Source organism: Lichenostomus cassidix, chromosome 5 (genome assembly GCF_008360975.1).
Source record: "Lichenostomus cassidix isolate B80296 chromosome 5, HeHo_3.0, whole genome shotgun sequence".
Lineage (NCBI taxonomy): Eukaryota > Metazoa > Chordata > Aves > Passeriformes > Meliphagidae > Lichenostomus > Lichenostomus cassidix.
The window spans coordinates 45,772,696-45,790,433 of NC_139486.1; the positions used below are offsets into that span (position 1 = coordinate 45,772,696).

Genomic DNA, 17,738 nt, shown 5'->3' on the forward strand with positions numbered 1-17,738 from the left:
TTCACAGATTGACCTGCTTGCTGTGCATGGAAGATGGAAAGAGATTCAAACAGACAAGAGGGTTTTTTTGAGTTAATGAATGCTGCAGTATTATCTGTGTTAGAGGAGTTTCTCTTTTCTGTCAGTCAATTTTAATCAATGTTTCTCAAGACCTAAATGAAATCCAGGAGTCTGAAACACTCAGAGAAGGTTGCTGCCCTGAGGAAATTGCTGTTTGAGGAAGTAGCAGTTTAAGCCCCTTTGGATATAATCTCAAAAGTATGATAAAGATTTTATTCAATTAGTCAAAGATCTAAGGAAATATGAGTATGTCCACAAATACTGAGGAAGGTTGAGTCTACCTATTGTGAAAATAATATTTTACTGTATATGGTTAATCATCAAAAAAGAAATAGAAATCATCAGAAAAAAACTAGGTAATTCCATATAAATTGTCTCTGTTTCAGCTTATTCCAGTTTCTTAGATTATACAGAAAAAAGACAAAAGTCTAATGAGATTGTAAAATCTTTGAGAGGGTCTGACAATACTACACTCTCTACAGAAACTATTTTCCATGAGGCCTGAGACCACAACTTCTATGTTCATCCAACTTCCTTTCAGTACTATGTTGCGAACCATTTGTGTGAATAATAAATACTCTGAGAGCCTGTTTCTGTCCAGACATTGCAAAGGGAAACATAGGCACCTGATTCAAACACTGCAACTATCAAACAGGGCATAAAATGAAGTCCATTTCTTTTCCTTTGTCTAATTCATTACATTCTAGAACTATTAGCCATACCCATAGACTGTTATCACTGTTGCAGATCTTTTGGGAGGTGCTCCTTTACGTCATGACCTTTTCATTCAATATTGTTAACGTAAAAATCTGCAACACAATGTAGTGAGCTCTGTTATGGTTACTAAAGATAAAGATCTACACATTCACCCCCTGCCTTTTTTTAAGGCACCTTTAGCCTTGTGGTTTTGTTCCTCCATGCATGGGTAAGGTGTCTCTTGGCACTAGTGAGTCAAGGAGGTAAACACTGTGCCAAAGGGAAAATAATCTATATGCATGACAGCCTTTAAATGTCATGCATGGCCAGAGAAGCAAGGGAGAAGCTGTATTTCCCATCGGCACTTCGAGCTCAATGGATCACCAGGTCTGAATATGGCTCATCTGGATTCCAACAGCACAGAGTAATTGGTAGTAATTGGATGAAATCACTCCACCACAAAGAATTTTTGGGTCAATATCCAAAACTCTATAATGCACATATGACTCCATCACACAGAATCTGAAACACGGACTGCATTAATGGTAGGGTGCACAGCAAATTTTCAGGATTTTCTTGTATTATGTGAAATATATTCACTCAATAGGAAGTAAGTATTAAAGATACAATACAGATAAAAATCTAGTGACCAGCTCAAGGGTCATACAGTGAGGAATAAAGATACACAGATGGTGACTCCCAAGTGAACTTTACTGGAATATCTACATAGGTGAAAATTCATTATCCATAAGTATGTAAAATAATTTGCCCTTTTTATAAATAATCCGTTTCTCTGGCTTTTGGGCCCCTTTATGTGGAGAAATACATTTCTCTTAAGAAAACTAATGAGCCATACTCTCCTGTGGCATGGTTTGTCTTCCCTCATTAGTGCAGTTCATAGAGTAACCTTGATTATGGCAGGATAGAGGTATTGCATTCTATTGTAAGTGGCTCCCCTAGTATAAATACCTTAATTAGCACCATGAACACACCACATATATTACATTCAGATTGTAACCTTGCTACTTCTTCTGTTCAGGTAAAAGTGTGTGACTTATGCACACAGACAAAGTAAATGTGAAGCAAAACCAACCAATCAAAGCCATGTGAAATACATATATGTAAAATTCAGTAGAATAAAACGTTGCATGAGCATGAGAAACAAGAAGACCTGGCTTCTCTGATAGTTAGCAAAGATTGACTTTATAGATCAATATTAGCATTTCTTTTAATAGCTTTTTAAGTTTTTCTTTTGCTTCATGGAGTTTGCAAGAATCTAGGGCCTCTGGGATCACATACCTGTCATTTTCCATGGAAATCATCCACCATCTACAGGTGTTGTCTGGGAACAGCAGATGGATAGGTGGACAGATCCATGGTGCATCACTGGATGACCTTAACTGCAACATAAAAACCTGAAGCAATAAGAAAAAAAAAAGGTTTATTCAACACAGTAGACAGTTGGAAGCACTAGGGTTTTATACGCATTTAAATGTCCATTTGTCCAATATTCTGCTTTTCTGTTCCCAAGCCCAGTACATAAGTGAAATGGAGCACTACAGCCTAGAGTAGGAAAAGACCTTAAAGGCAGAGAAGCAAAAATGCCCATGTGGCTTTCAGCAATATGTGTTTTCCAGCAGGCTGTGCAGCAAGGAAGGGATGACTGCTGCTGAGCAGTGAGGTGTGGTGCTGAAGCCCAGGTTTCTCAGCAAATCTAAAGCTTTCATACAGAGGAGCAGAGAGGTGAGGAGCAGCAAAGCAACATAGCCATGAAAAGCTTTTGGTTTGCCCATGCAAGATGGAGCCCCAAGCTTTCCTCCCACATCATCTCTATGTACACTGCTGGGCAATGAATTTCACTGACCTATAGAAAGCATCCTTTTACCTGGAAAATCACCCAGTGAGCTTCCCCATCCCTGCAGGATCAGTTGCCTTGTAGCACAAAGGAATGGCGCAAAACCCCTTCCTGGAGAAAGAAGGAATGAGACTCCCCAGCAAAGGATGGCCACAGTCAGCTCTGTGCCATGTGCTTTGTACACCTGGTGGGTGCATCTGTTCCAAACTCTCCTTGTTTCCAGACAGTCTCTTGACTCACAGTGACAATGATTAACTGGTATATCTTGTGTGTAACATGACATCTCCCTCCTAGCATCCACTTCAGCCTCATGTGACACAGAGGCAAACACGACCCAACACTCTTTTCATCCCTTCCTCAACAAATACCTTCCATCCCTCATTTGTTTCAGAAAACCACCTTCCATGTGGGAGCTGCAAGCTGATGCCCCTTCATGTTCTGCTGCCCAGGACCATTTCAATTGCAAATCAATTAGAAGTATTTAGGTGGTTTAAATAAAAGCTACAACTTTATACTGCCAATGTTTCATATCTCTAACTTAGAGTACAGAAGTAATACTCTTTTCAAAGTCTGTTATCATTCCCTTGATTGGGATTTTGACTGAGAAGAATTGTAGCAGGTCTCAAGGGTAAAGCTTTGCAGAGGTGCTGAACCTATTGCCTAGGTATTGCTAGATTGTTAGATTGTTAATTGTTAGATTACAATTAATAGAAGGGCAGGAATGAGTTTTTCTGCTCAATACAGAACAGCCTTTCTAGTAAGATAAAAAAGATCTTGTGCAATTGCCAAGGGACTTTTTTTTCTATATCTGTGTGAACATTTTGAACATTACTAGTGGTCACTTTGCTAACATTAGGAATGCATCTCACTGGCAACTGGTGGTCACTGCTGAAACAGCAATAAAAGTTTTCCTTGGACTTCCATCCAGTGACAAACAAAAGGAAAGAAATGACCACATGGCTCTATTTCGTAGGTGATCCAAGTCCAAAAATTATACCAAAAAGGAGGACTGCAGGGAAAGGATCAGCATATAGCCTGACTGAATGTGACAGTAGCAGGTCAAAATGTAATAACTTTGAATAATATTTTTCACAGCTTTGCTACTTTGCTGTCTGGTTTTAAACAAATACAACTAAACTAGGAATACATACTAAATACTAGGAACGACAGCTGTCACCAGAACACAAATACTTCAATTTGATACATACTATATATAGAAATATACTATATACTGAAAATAGGTAATTCCATCAGTCCAGTGACGGCAGCATAATTGTTAATGCTGATGAAGAACACGGGAAAAGTTTTTGACCACATTGAACAAAGGGGAGAAAAAGTTGGAAATACAAAGAAAACTTTACTTCTTAAGCTAGCATGTGATGTTTCTAAAATAGTAGCCCATTCCCAGGATGCCACAGAAACTCACTAAAATGTTATCCAAGAGTGGCATTTTCACTTAGCAGCTTTTGGGCTTCTAAGCCTGGAGCAGGACTTCCCCGGCCAATTCTCCAGCAGTGATGGATCTTTTCAAAGGCTTTCAGGTATACATGGAAACAATATACTATACTATTTGTTTTAAAATGGTCAGAGTTTGTTTCTGGACTGGAATTCTTGATCACAAGCTTGTCAAAAAATAGACTTAAGTTGTGTATGTTAAACTTTCCAAGTTAAACATTTTACCTGCACATGCAGAATAAAATGGTCATGGAAGCCCACGTATGTTAAAGTGCATACTAAAGGTCACAGTGTCAGTACATACTGAAAATTAGGGAAATCAGGGATGCTTGACTTTAACAAAAATCAGAGATTATGAACATGGGAAATGTGGAGTAGAAGCCAGACATTTAAACGAGACTTTCAGACTGTTTAAGGTCAATGACACAGAAATGTGGCATACAATGTTAAATAATGAGAGGTGAATTAAAGAGCAATTTTTGAAATCAGTATCATGTTTCAATACAATCACAATATTTATTGCTGTATAATAGGAACTATTAAAAGCATTTCTAATACACTGAAATCTTTCAGTAGTAACATCATATCACAACCCTTTTTCTTCTCACATTAAAAGTTTTTTGCTTAAGAGAAGCAAGAATTGCAGGTATTGGAAAGGAAGAGTAATTTGATTAGTTGTTTTGTAGGGTTTTGTATTGGTTCTGTATTTTATTGGTTAACATTATAATTACACCACTTATAGTACTAATATCACTAGAAACATAATGTCAAATATTAACTTTGTGAGTGTCTTGAAAAATACTGCTGGACTTAAAAGGATATTTGATCCTAAAATATCTTTGCTGTGCAATTTATAAAGATTTCAATCTTACCACATGAATGTACTGCAAGATTAATTTCTTGTATTATTCCTTGAAAGGCAGCCATGTGACTGTTCTGATATTAAGGTAAACCACAATATACTTATTTTATTCTCATGTTCAAGGCTCACACCTTCTTTTGTCTGTTCTAGCAATTGTGCAGCTTTTAGCAAGGCCTCTCAAACACTTACTGGTTTCTGTTTGCACAGCTCTATGGTCATTAGAGTTAGAAGTTTAATACAGTGAATAAATACCTCCCCATGACCAGTTGATTGCCTTCCACATTAATGTACTGATGTTTTAGAGCCTTCAATGTGAGCCTACTAATGTGTTAGGACCTTCAATGAGGACACCAAAGGGGGCTTTATTTGGCTCATGTCATGTGAAAACTTGATTTAGTCCTGATTTGGAGGGATGTGTGAGTAAATTGAAATTTACTGTGTAAAGCAAATTGATAGAAACGCAGAGCAACCACATTGGGGAAGGCTCTTTTTACCTAAATTTGGGGATCTGGAGTTTGGCATATATATATAAGACTTCATAAATACCTCATTCCTCTGTCCAACTCACCCCAAGAGAGGGGAACCATCTTCTAGAGATGCCCATCTTCCTCTCTGATCTAATGGAGAGCTACAGGAAACCATAAGGCCAGAGAGCTGCCTTCAGATGGCTCAGGTTGAGTGAAAGGAGTCTTCCTCAATGTGACAGCACCTATCCTTAGAGGTTTTATCTTATGTAAAAAATAAATCATAAATCAGCTGCAGCAGCCTGGGCATTTTAGATTCATTTGACAGGTTTTGTGGTATGTCTGCACTTTGCTGCTGCTGGAGTGACAGCAGGGTAGACATGCCTTTAGGGAACCGGATGTCAGTTTATGCAGTGATTCATGCAAGGTGTTGAGAGCCCTGATGTCTCGACAATGAATGTGCTGATTGTAGGCTGGGTACCACTGGGCGTGTGCCCTGTTGGGTCCTACTGCAATGTACTACTTGTTTTCTCATGTATAATGTTCTTTCTAAGCAATAGGAACAAGTGAAAATAAAGCCGTGAACGAACTAGGCACTACATAATGAAAATCATTATGTTCAAGGCTCTTTCTTAAATTCTCAGATCTTGCATTTAAAAAGAAAAAAAAGATCTGCTTTCTGCACATCAGTAATATTTTCTTATATAAGTGATACAGTTAAAAAGGCAGCATAATATCTTGAAGTCCTTGTTTCCCTTCTTTGGGCGCTATGTGGAAAGAATTAGAAACTATCCCTGTTTATCTGGCCTTTATCTCAAACATGTGTGAACTACCAAAAGTAAAAAGATGCTATTTGTAGAGAGCAAATATCTTTCCTTATCTACTTTTTCTTCAGGCCACTGAATCTTAACTGGCAAACAGAAATGGTTTTGTGGCTCAGTGAGTTATCAGTCTTCATCAGAAACATTTATTTACAAGCTGTTTCTCAAAGTTGACTGTATTATACAGTAAATTCAAGTGTTTTATAAGCTAAGAGTCAGCACTTAAGCAAACTGATAAAACATCATTTACGTGAACAGTAGCACATCTATACTTTTGACCCAACGTTTACTTACAGGTGAAGTATTAGTTTCAGTCTAGAGGTTTAGTTCACTGCAGTACAGAATTATTTCTGAGACTGACAATGCTAGCTTGGTCTAGTCCCTGGGTGAAATATCAGGTATCCCCTTGATTCATTAGAGATACATGCAGAGGTTTATACAGAACATGCTGCACCTCCATCCTTCCACACTCCTCATCCTGACCTTCACCAGAGCTACCAACCCCTGCTGCAATCTTGCCACTTCTGAGTCTCTACTGCTCATTTGAATTTTCTTCAAATCCATGTATTTTCCTTTATTTGGAGAGTCACTGAAACTCCTTTACAAAGGTCAGCTATGTGCCAGCTATATCCACATTATGGTGAGATACTCAGTTTTGCCATTTGTTGTGAGGTTTCTTGCACTTTCCTTGGAAGGCACTACTTGGCCAATTGGTGCCAAAGACAACTTACAGGATTTGCAGGCTTGGCTGCCGGAATTAGTATGACGCACCTCTTTGCAATTGTGTTCTTAATGTTCTCTGACCATAACTGCTTCACAGCAATTCCCAAAAAACCACAAAAGGGTTTCCTGGTCTGCCAGCACTTGAGAAAACTCTGCATGGACTCTGCCAACACCAAGTCCTCTTATTCCAAGAGGAAAAGTTATTTCATGCCCTAGAGAAATGAACTGTGCAGAGAGAGAAGAGTGTAGGTAGGGGAGACAGGCAAATCCAGTCTGCAGAAGACTGAATCCCTTCGAAGAAGGACACCTCTCTCTGTGAGCTCTGAAGCTGACTTTGCATTCAGTTTAGGATTTCTTTCTCCTTGAGACACTAACAGTTTTCTTTAAATCTGAACAATGTTTAATTTAGAGAGCTAAAGGATAAAAAATATTCCCTTTCATAAAATATTGCCTAAAAATATTTCAGCCATAAAGACTGAAATTAATGTAGTATGCAAACTGACATATAGGACCTTTGACTGTACATGGAGTTTATTACAAACACAGATTCAAGTCTACCATGACAATGAGATTAAAAAGAAAAAACAAGGACAAAATAAATCTTGAAAAATTAGTCTAACAAAAAAATTCCAGTCTATTGAAATCTTCACATTTTCTTGAATTTCAATGGAAAAGCTTATTTCTTTTTCTCCTTTTACCCCTATATTTACCTCAAACACCAACTTCCTACTGTTTCTTCAGGGATACTTATATTCCCAAATTCCAACATAAATAGCTGGTCTCTTTCTGCCCATCTAGACATACTCCAGTAGTATTTGAATGTACTTTCTGGTTTATCTGCACTGCCAGGTGAGGACATTTGACAGCAGAGGTAGATGGCAGAGTTACTCCCCTGCTTGTCTCCATGTTACAGAGTTTCTCTTTAGTCAAGGCAACTTCTAAGACAGATACCATATTTACTAGATCCTGTACATCTCTTCCTCTTACAGCCATGGTTAAAACTTACCTTAACAGTCACACAAACACAAAATTAGAACCAGGAAAGAAATTGTACTTTCCTTTTACATAGTTTCTCCATCAGCAGCAAACCCTGACAAAACCTCTCAGTGGGGAGTTAAACTTTGACATGGAGCATTTCCCCATGAAACATTTAAAATTAGGGAGTTAATGGACCATATCCTCCATTAGCTAAAAATCAAGCTGAGCCTAGTGAAAATGAGGTTTGCTGACAACAATTGCAGAAATATCCTGTTCAGGTGCCTCCTTCAAGACATGCCCATTTTGTCTACCTTTAGACAGGAATGAGGTAGGGAGGCCATAAAAGCCAGGAAGGACCTCAAAGATTCCTGTGTACCAAATAACTATTTCACTGTGGCAAAAAAAAAAAATAAAGTCAGAGGACAACTGGATAAAGGCTACAGAATTTCATCCACATAGCCATGCTGGATATTAACTCCTGTTTTACGTATCTTTCTTTCATTTTACTTCTCTCATGTAATTTTTGCAATTTTCATTAATTGAAGTTATTTTCTGCTTAGTAACTTGCATGTGTTTCCCACATAAATTAACTTTCAGATAAATAAAAGGTTGAGAAGAATAATATAAATAAGATTATTACTATTTAATAAGTGAGTCACAGTTACCTGAAATATAGAAGCAGAGAGACATCAGGTATGTATAAGTCAGTAAGGCAAATAAAATCTTGGGCTTCACTACATTAAGAAGATAAATGGCATTAGTCACCTCCAACCAGAAACTCATTTAGTCAAAGTAAAACTCATTTCACTATTAGCTTTCCTAATTTTTTGATAAGTCGACAGTCCTTTTTTTTGAAAACCAGACTAACGCTTTTGCTTACTTTTCTCAATCCCCTTTTTAGGAAAACAAAACTTCGTCACAGACGCCATAGCTTATAAAAACTTGAAAGTGGGGAAAATGGAAGGAAATGTAATGCATTTTAAGAAGTCAAATGAGTAGAAGGACCTGTGACTCATTCTTTGAAACTGTAAACTTCAGAATTTTGAAACTGCTCTGGAAAGAGAAATACATAATCCAGGTACTACGGGTTTTGGTCTCCTTTCAATTCAAATCAAATCAAATTTGAAACAGCTTTCCTAATTTTTTGAGCTGCCTCTGAATTTAGCTCAGTTAGGTGAATTTACCTCAGTTAGCTGTTCCCCAGCATGCTTTGCTCCTTGCCTGCACTGTCCTAAAGCAGGAAGACCAATAACCCTTGGTTATTTCTCCCCATTTGCCCTTTTCCACCTCTGAACACCACAGGCTGTCAGACCCTATGCTCCACTACTGTGCTAATGACAAGTGAGCTCTGCTTCTAAAAGAAAATCAGAACACCAGATTTGAAAATATCTTCTTATAATAATAATGTTTGCTGAAGACTGAGAAAAGAACTGAAGGAGACAGAGCTGAACATCACCCATGCTGAACTTGTAGAGTTGAAATAGTCCCTGAGGTAAATGAAAAAAAAATTGTATTATTTCCAGTATTGTATTTTCCAGAAACCCCTTTTGTTGTGAATGAAACCCAACTTGAAGCTTCCTTCTTGGCTTCTGAAGGATGTAGTGAGGTGTCCTTTACAAATGCACAGCTTTGCAGAACCAGGAAGAGACTTTTGAATCCCCATGTCAGTGTACAGTAAAACTTACACTGCTGGTAGGGCAACCCAACACCCTCTCCCTCCCACCCCCAGGAGCACTGGACAAAGACCAATAATTCATGTGATAATAATACAATGTGTCACGTTACTTGACAAATCCGCCAGAAGGACTGAGTCTTGCGTAGCACTTTGATAAATCATTCATGGACAGATTTTCTTTCACCTTTGCATGTGGATTAAGGAGCAAAGGGGAAAATGTATATATCATACCAGGAACAACACAAATGAAAATTAGTATCGCATGAAAATCTAAAATTCCCCAGCCTGCTCCCCCAAATTCTCCAAGGAAATACGTACATTTGAGAAGGTGTGTTTGTTTGCTGCCTTTTCCACCTGATATGCAGACAGAAATGTTTGCATCCTGACCACCCTCCATCACGAACCTGACTGAGGAAATAGATCCTCTTTGCCTACAGTCATTCAAGCCTAAAGTCCAGACAGAGAGTAATATAATTTCCTGTACACTATGAGGAAGACAGAGCAGTCCCTGTTTCCAGAAAACGTTGGTCAATGTAACTTAACTTTCAGATAGTAACAAATTAAAGGGGGCTGGTTTTTGTACAAGGCTAAAGACTGACAGGAGATCACCAATGGGACTGGGCAATGAGCATGAGACAAGGACAAAATACTCTCTGGATGGCTGTGGCCAACTCCAGCAAGGAAGTGAGACAGCAGTTTTCAGGGAGACAAGGAGGGCTGATGCAGGACCATTGTGTACAGCACAGTGTTGTGCAGGTTTTTGCTTGGATTCTCTCCCAGAGATAGTGAAAAGCAAGACAATGAGAAAACAGGCTTACATCTGATAGTGGTAAGTTCTGATGCATTGTGTGGGGCTCTAATGCTGCTCATGAGTGCAGGTAGAAGAAGCTGGCTCTGAAACTTTACTCTTTTTTTTTCCCCCCATGGCATTCCTCAAGTTTTGCATCTCTCAAAATAACCTCATGACCCAAACAGAAAACTGCAGAAGAACTTATGGAATACTGAAGAAACAATTTTGAAATTAAGAATTAATAACAGTTAGCAAAACAAAAGAAAAACCTGAAGTTCAGACTGAATTCACAAAGGAAAAATAGCAGATCAACAAAAGACCTGAAGACCAGGAACAAAGACCTGAAAGTAGGAAGATGAACAAAGCTCTCAAAGTCACAGACAAACAAAAACATTATCCTGGTGTGCACAGTTGGCAAAACAGAGCAAAAGAGCCACTTCAGACAACCAGGATGCTCTCAGACTCAGAGGTAGCAAAGAATAGGGAAGAAAGGGCAGTAGAGCTGAAAATGCCTTTATGACTCACAACTGGAAAGTACATGATTACATAAAACAAGGAGAGGAAATGGCCTCAAGTTGCGCCAGGGGATGTTTAGATTAGATATTGGGAAAAGTTTCTTCACAGCAAGGGTTGTCAAGCACAGGAACAGGCTGCCCAGGGAACTGGTGGAGTCACCATCTCTGGAAGTGACTATTGTGAATATGGCACTCGAAGACATGGTTTAGTGGTGAACATGGTGGTGGTGCTGGGTTGACAGTTGAACTTGCTGATGTTAAAGGTTTTTTCCAACGTTAACTAGTCTGTGATTCTCTAAAAAAGTTCATCCAATTATACAGCTAAAAGGGGAGTCATTCATCCCTCTAAGGCCAGTAATGTGCTATGAGGGATGACCACAGTGGATTCATTCAGTTCCAGGGCAAAAAAAATTTTGAACAGTAGTTCCACAAGCATTTGACCTAGTAAAAACTCATTTCCCAGAGGGTTATGTCTTCTTGTTCCACTGAAACTTAAATTACGCTACATGGAATTTTATTTGAACTATGCTAACGCTATTCCTCCAAGTAAAGAAATTATGAATGTGCCAGCTTTCAGTCAGTATATTCATTTTACTAGACATCACAAACCCCACCCATCAGGTCAAACGTTTTGGAATGTGTGGGGCAATGAAGCCTTATTTCCAACATATAAACATTTTGATGTTAATCTCTCATGTTGATTCCCTGTGCGATAAGGGATAAATTAATACTGAAGTTTTTCCTGAAGTGGAAGGTCTTTAACAGAGATATCCTAATAAAATTCCTTTCTTTTACCTGGCTAACTAATTTCTCTATCTTTACAGAAACTTCCATAAACTTGAGACATCTATTCATCTGCCAGACTTGATTGAAACTAGCCAAAGACCCAGCAAATTTTCTGGGGAACAGACAGATACTTACACTAGGGAACACATTATTATTGTATAACACATACTGTATAAATAAGTGGCAATTATTTGAAGAATGGATCTTTTCTACTAACTCCCAATGGTAAAGGTTTGAGTGTTTTGACTGACCAGGAATATTTCTTTCCTGGACACATTCACAAGGCTTTGGCAAGTGCCCTTAGTAAAGAGCATGTCTGTGTGTACTCACTGCTGCTTCTGGAAAACACTGCTTCTGCAGACAGGGTTTGGCTTGTGTTCAGCAGGGCCAAAAAGCACAATCGATTTTTGAATGTTCACAGGGTCAAACGTTTGCACAGCTGGCATATACTTCAGAGGGAGCAAAAAGAAAAAAAGTGACAGCATTTATAGGAGAAACAAAACTGCAGGATAAGAAAGGAGTGTGTATAATTTTGTAGTGATCTCCACAGCTTCTAGACTCCAACCCTCTAGTTTTGATTAGCATTTCCCTACTGCATAATTCCAGAGCCAATACAATGGTCTCTGTCCTCTATGATTTCCATTTGCAGTTTTCACTATAAATGTACATTGACCCTCATTGCTTGCTAACAAGGTCCTTTGCCAACTCTTCCCTAGTATTTACTTCTTGCAAATAGAAAGTCTTTATGTCTGAAGTAATTCTAGTTCAGTTTACACTGGAATATCTCTGGGGTCAGTTTATCATACACAGCTGATAACAAGTGAAAGGTATGCCCTGGATGGCTCATCTAACTTAATGTGCTACCACCCCCTCAGGACATTTTGCCCAGGATAAATCAGATAGCACATCTTTCTACCAGTCATGGCTCAGGATTGCATTTCAATGCACTGTTAAGCAGCTTGTGATTCATGCAGAACTGTGATATACCTGAAGGATTTTCCACCACTAGTAGACTATAAATTTAAAAGTAACCCTGCTAATTGGGGAAGTCTTCCTCTTTACTGTACTTGCCAGTACATTCCTCCATGCCTTTCCTTGTACATATATGTGAATATAATTACATGTGTCTATTAGATATGATATGGCATGATGTTATGTGATTAGTATAATCTCCAAGGTGCCTGGTCCTAACTGCACAAGATTGTCTCCTTGCCATATGTCCTTGAATCCTGGTACAATTCTGGGCAGGGCACATCATTATGGCACTTTCCCCCCAGGCCCTATGCATAGTCTGGCGCATAAATACCTAATGATTTGTTTTCTTGCTGTCTTTCATGTTCCAATAAACCACTAATTGTAAAGCATGGCTGCAATATCCCAGAGAAATAACATATTACAGAATCATAGAATGGGTTTGACTGGAAGGGACACTAAAGATCATCTAGTCACAGCCATGGGCAGAGATATCACTCACTAGACCAGGTTGCTCGAAGTCCCATCCAACACTTCTAGGGATGAGGCAACCACAACCTCTCTGGGCACCCTGGTCCAGTACTTCACCACCCTTCGAGTAAAGAATTTCCCCCTAACATATAACCTAAACCTGCCCTCTTTTCGTCTAAAACCATTGTCCCTTTTCCTGGCACCATCTGCATGTATAAAAAGTCCCTCTCCAGCTTTCTTGTAGGCCCCCTCTAAGTACTGGAAGGTGCTCTATGCTCTTCCCAAAACCTTCTCCAGGCTGAACAGCCCCATCTCTCTCAGCCTGTCTTCCTAGGAGAGGTGTTCCAGTCCTGTGATCAACTTAGTGGCTCTGCTCTGGACTCATTCCATCAGTCCATGTCTTTCTTGAGCTGAGGTCCCCAAACCTGGACACAGCACTCCACATGGGGTCTCAGGAGGGAAGAATAGATAGGGGGAATATCATCTAGATGTAAAGTAGTTGTGAAAGGTTACTACCAGAGGAAATTGGATCTCAGCTCATGAAGAAAACTGTAGCCATCCTACTGGCAAAAGTCAGCAACAGCTGAGTAACAGGTTTTAAACTGATAGGCTTGAATCTATAAGAAAACCCCAAACCGCCTAAACAAATGGAAAAAAAAAAAAAAAAAAGCCAGCACAGTCCTTTCTGGTTTGTCTGCATGCTAGACAGGGTGGAGGCACACTTATCCTGAGCCCCAGTGCTCCACCAAGAGCTTCCAGCACTGCCTGGAGCTCCTGCTGCCACCAGAAAACATTGCTGGTTGCCAAGGAGCAAGACCTCCCTGCTATCTACACCAGTGCTATCAGACGTTTTTCTTGTTCAAACTGAAACAGAAGAAAGGGACACATCTCCTTCCTACCCAGCACTTTGTTAAAGGCCCTGTTAGTGAAAGATTAGAATCCAAAGGGGAGCAACAAAAGGAGAACCAAACTATGAAGTAAACTACATGGCATTTTCCCATAGGTGTTTCCACCCTTGGAAAAGGGAACATAAGCCCTAGCATTATGTCTCACAATACGTATCAAATTTTCCATTACTTTGCGATAGTGAAGTGTGACAACAGTTACACAGAGTGAAGGGTTTGGCCATGTTGTGGTAATACTGAAGGTATTTTAAGATCTACAGTTACAGGATTATGTAGACAAGGAAAACTTTGCCTCCAGTCCTGGATTTGGGGATTTTTCTCAAATTTGATATGAACAACTGATGTTGCTATTCAGAGAACTTATAAACCAGCACATACATCTGTGATCTTGAAACTGAAGTTTCTACATTACTTCTTTTTTCTTCTTTTTTGGCTTCTAAAAATGGCAAAAATACAAAAGTCCTAAGGACACTCAAAAGAAGAATGAACCTTCTGACACAAAGTCTTAGGAGAACAGATCCCTAGAAGCAGATGGGCCCCACCTTGCAGCAAATTGAACAAATAAAGTAATTTATCTTTAGGTGCAGTAAGCATCATACAAAAGTTTGCCAAAGGCTGGATAGTTCCATAAAGCTGCTTAACAAGAAGCCAGAATTGATTAGAAATGAAAGGTCTCACACCACCACCCTGAGCACTCAGCTCTTAATCAGGTTATCAGGCAGCAGGGCTTTTCTTAATTGATATAGTCTTTTATGGAATGAGGGTGTTATCTCATTGGTGAGGTCATGAAAAGTGAGTCACACAGAGTCAATAGGATATCTAGCCCAAAGGTGATGGTATGCATTCGAGAGGCTAAAGATACTGCAGGTACTGTAGGTGCTGTTTACTTACAGGCAATGGGTGAGTGTTGTGTCTCACTTCAACCTTCAGAAAAAGCTGTTCTAACCTCCTTTTAAGCTATGCCTACTGTTCAGAATAGTTCTGCTTATCATGGTTTGATATTGTTGCCTTGGCAATGCTGTGGGACATTTTGAACCCAGGGCCTAATTTCTCCTTTTCAATTGCCACAGCTGAGGTTTTAATTTAGCTAAGTGAAATGCATTCTCTGAGCTCTGTGTGGTTAAACTGGCAATGAACTCACATTAAATAAAGAGAAATGAACACTTTGAATTAAGTATTTCACAGTTTTACCAAATTTTTACCTTAAGAATATCTGCCAGTCAGAACTGGATTTCTTTTCTTGGAGATCGCTGTGATGACCCCAGGACTCATACCTGAATTCTTGTATGACTTTAGGCAAGCCTTTGAATTTGATTTCCTTGCACTTTTAAGTACCTAATTCTTCAGTGTTGTACTCTTGCATGAAAACCAGTGCCTCCTTAACTTTCTTTTTTTTTTCTTTTCCTACAAATTAAAAGAAAATGGTTCATAAACAAAACCAAGGCATTCAGTTAACTGTTAGCAGAAACCAAGCAAAGTCCATGCATAAAAATTCCTTCCATATTAGTGTCATCAACTTGTTGCTAATGCTTTAAGTCCAAGAAAACAATGCACTGTGTTAACAGAGATGGTCATGAGATCAGCATAGAAAAAATTTTGTTTCTGAAATTTATTTTTAAACCAAACAAAAAAACTTTTAAGCCGATTAAAGCGTCTTGTGCACCTATTGGATTTTGTTTCATTTTCAAGTCGCTAATAATGCCTTTAAATATAGAATTACTCCAGTGTAGAAGGCAGAAAGAAAGGACATTTTTCTTATGGAATATCTAAAGCTGGAATGGAACCGTAAGGATCACCAAGCCCAACTCAGTGGTGTCTAATGCATTGGTGGTGGTAGTTAGACACTCATCCTTCAGGTTTGAATTTTGACCTGCAGGGCAGAAGTGCCCAGTTTGTTGTTAAGGTGTGTTTGGTTTCACTGTGCAGCATCCCTGGCACACAATAACACATAGAGCACACAGAGACTCAGCTTCACTGTCCTGATAAAAATCATCAGTGGTTGGTTTGCCAGGCATGCTGAGACTGTGGCTTTTCCCACCTTTCCTCCCTCGTAGGTACTTAGCACAACAGTCTGGTCAGCTCTATCAAGTGCAGTGTTTTTTCCTATGCCATAAATGGTATTAAACATTGTGTCTGATGGAGAAATGTCTTCATTCTGTCAGCAACAAAAGAGCACCAGTAGGTGGGAAATGTTTCCAAGGAGAATTACAACCAGAATGACTAGAAGAACAGAAATCATCATCTGACACAGGAAATTAATAAGTCTTAAAGATTAAACAAATAATATCCATTAAAAATTTGCAAGAAAAAAAGTCCTTCCAGTGTGCCCTACAAAATGATGTGAAGCTTTTGCTTTAAAAAAGGTGAAAAACTGCAAAAGACCACCCCACACCCTGCTAAAGCCAACAGGCTGCAAAGAAAGCATTCACACAACATAGGTGCTTCAGACCCATACTTGTATCATCAGAGAATTTAAAGAGTTTTAGGGGATTAAGAAACACTAAGCAAACACCTTAAGGTAATACCAAACAAATTTCTACCCTCCTAGAAAGAAAAAACCCCAACTATCACCTCACTGCTGTTGGATCCATTCTATGCATGTTGCCTTCAAGAGATCAGGTAATAGAGCACTGCTCAAATGAGCATTGACATTACTGATTAAAAAGATTGTGTGCAATTAAGAAAAGGGGGTTATTTAACTAAGAAGCTGAAAATTTAATCTGAATGTTGCTTCTTAGATTTGAAAGCTCTACTGTCCTTACAAAGGCACTTAAGCAAAGCTGGAAATCGATTCTGTGTTTCATGATGTATCCATCTGCACAGGAGTTCATTGTACCTGAGTAACTTTGTCTACTGAAGACCACTGCAGTAATAAATTTTAAAGAAAATTAGTTTACTTAGTTGGTGTATATGAGATAATAAATATAGAGTGTTTTCCAAATGAGACTTGGATAATCTCTAGTAACATGGGTTTATCCTGGTAATGGAGGGCAGATACTGAATAGCTTACACAATTAATATTGACATGTAAAGTCTATTTCTACCAAACTGAGGCAACTCTGAGTCTCAGCTCCACTGACTGCAACTCCCCATCTCTTAACTTCAATGTAGTACTTTTCAACTTGTGTTGTAGTTCAGTGGCTTCCTATTAGAAAACTGCAATCAAACCACAACATTGCCTTCCAGAAAGGTAGTTCTTTATAGCCATGTAGAATGACCTAATATCCGGGTTTCCAAGGAGGTGAATGCAGCTAGGTTTTTTAGGTAAGTTACTCAGGCTGTATGCAGAAGATTACACTGGAGAGGTACTCAACCCATAGATTTTTATGATAGCATCTTTATGCCAGCAGGAAAGCAATGGGTGTGGCTTTGGAGAATTTTAGGTAAATTCTGAGCTTGTTGCCTGACCAAAAGCCTGTGTTAATAACCCTTGTAGTGGTAAAACCACTGCTGAAGGCCTCAGCAGTGTTGTGGCTGGCTCAGTCGCACAGCTGTAGCCATCATCAGGTTCTAGGCTTGCTGCCTTCTCCCAGCTGGCCTGTTCTGCAGCAGCCGTGAATAGTCACAAAAGTCAGCTTCAGAGTTCAGCACAGACACCAGGGGTGAAGGACCATATTCCCTCTGAAGTTAATGCAAGGAATCAAGCTCCTTTTGGGGAATATTATCAGTATCAAACTTGGGATCCTGCTATTCTCCCCTAGGCATACACC

General features: G+C 39.2%; 1 long non-coding RNA gene across 1 annotated transcript in view; it reads right to left on the reverse strand.

The window, feature by feature from the left end:
- Positions 1 to 15,426, reverse strand: part of LOC146436524 (uncharacterized) — a 35,157-nt gene extending 19,731 nt beyond the window's left edge. The window contains exons 1-2 of the long non-coding RNA XR_014852694.1: positions 15,231 to 15,426; positions 2,056 to 2,171 (exon numbers count right to left, since the gene is read on the reverse strand). This is a non-coding gene — a long non-coding RNA (uncharacterized LOC146436524). The remainder of the gene's footprint in view (positions 1 to 2,055; positions 2,172 to 15,230) is intronic.
- Positions 15,427 to 17,738: the final 2,312 nt, after the last annotated feature.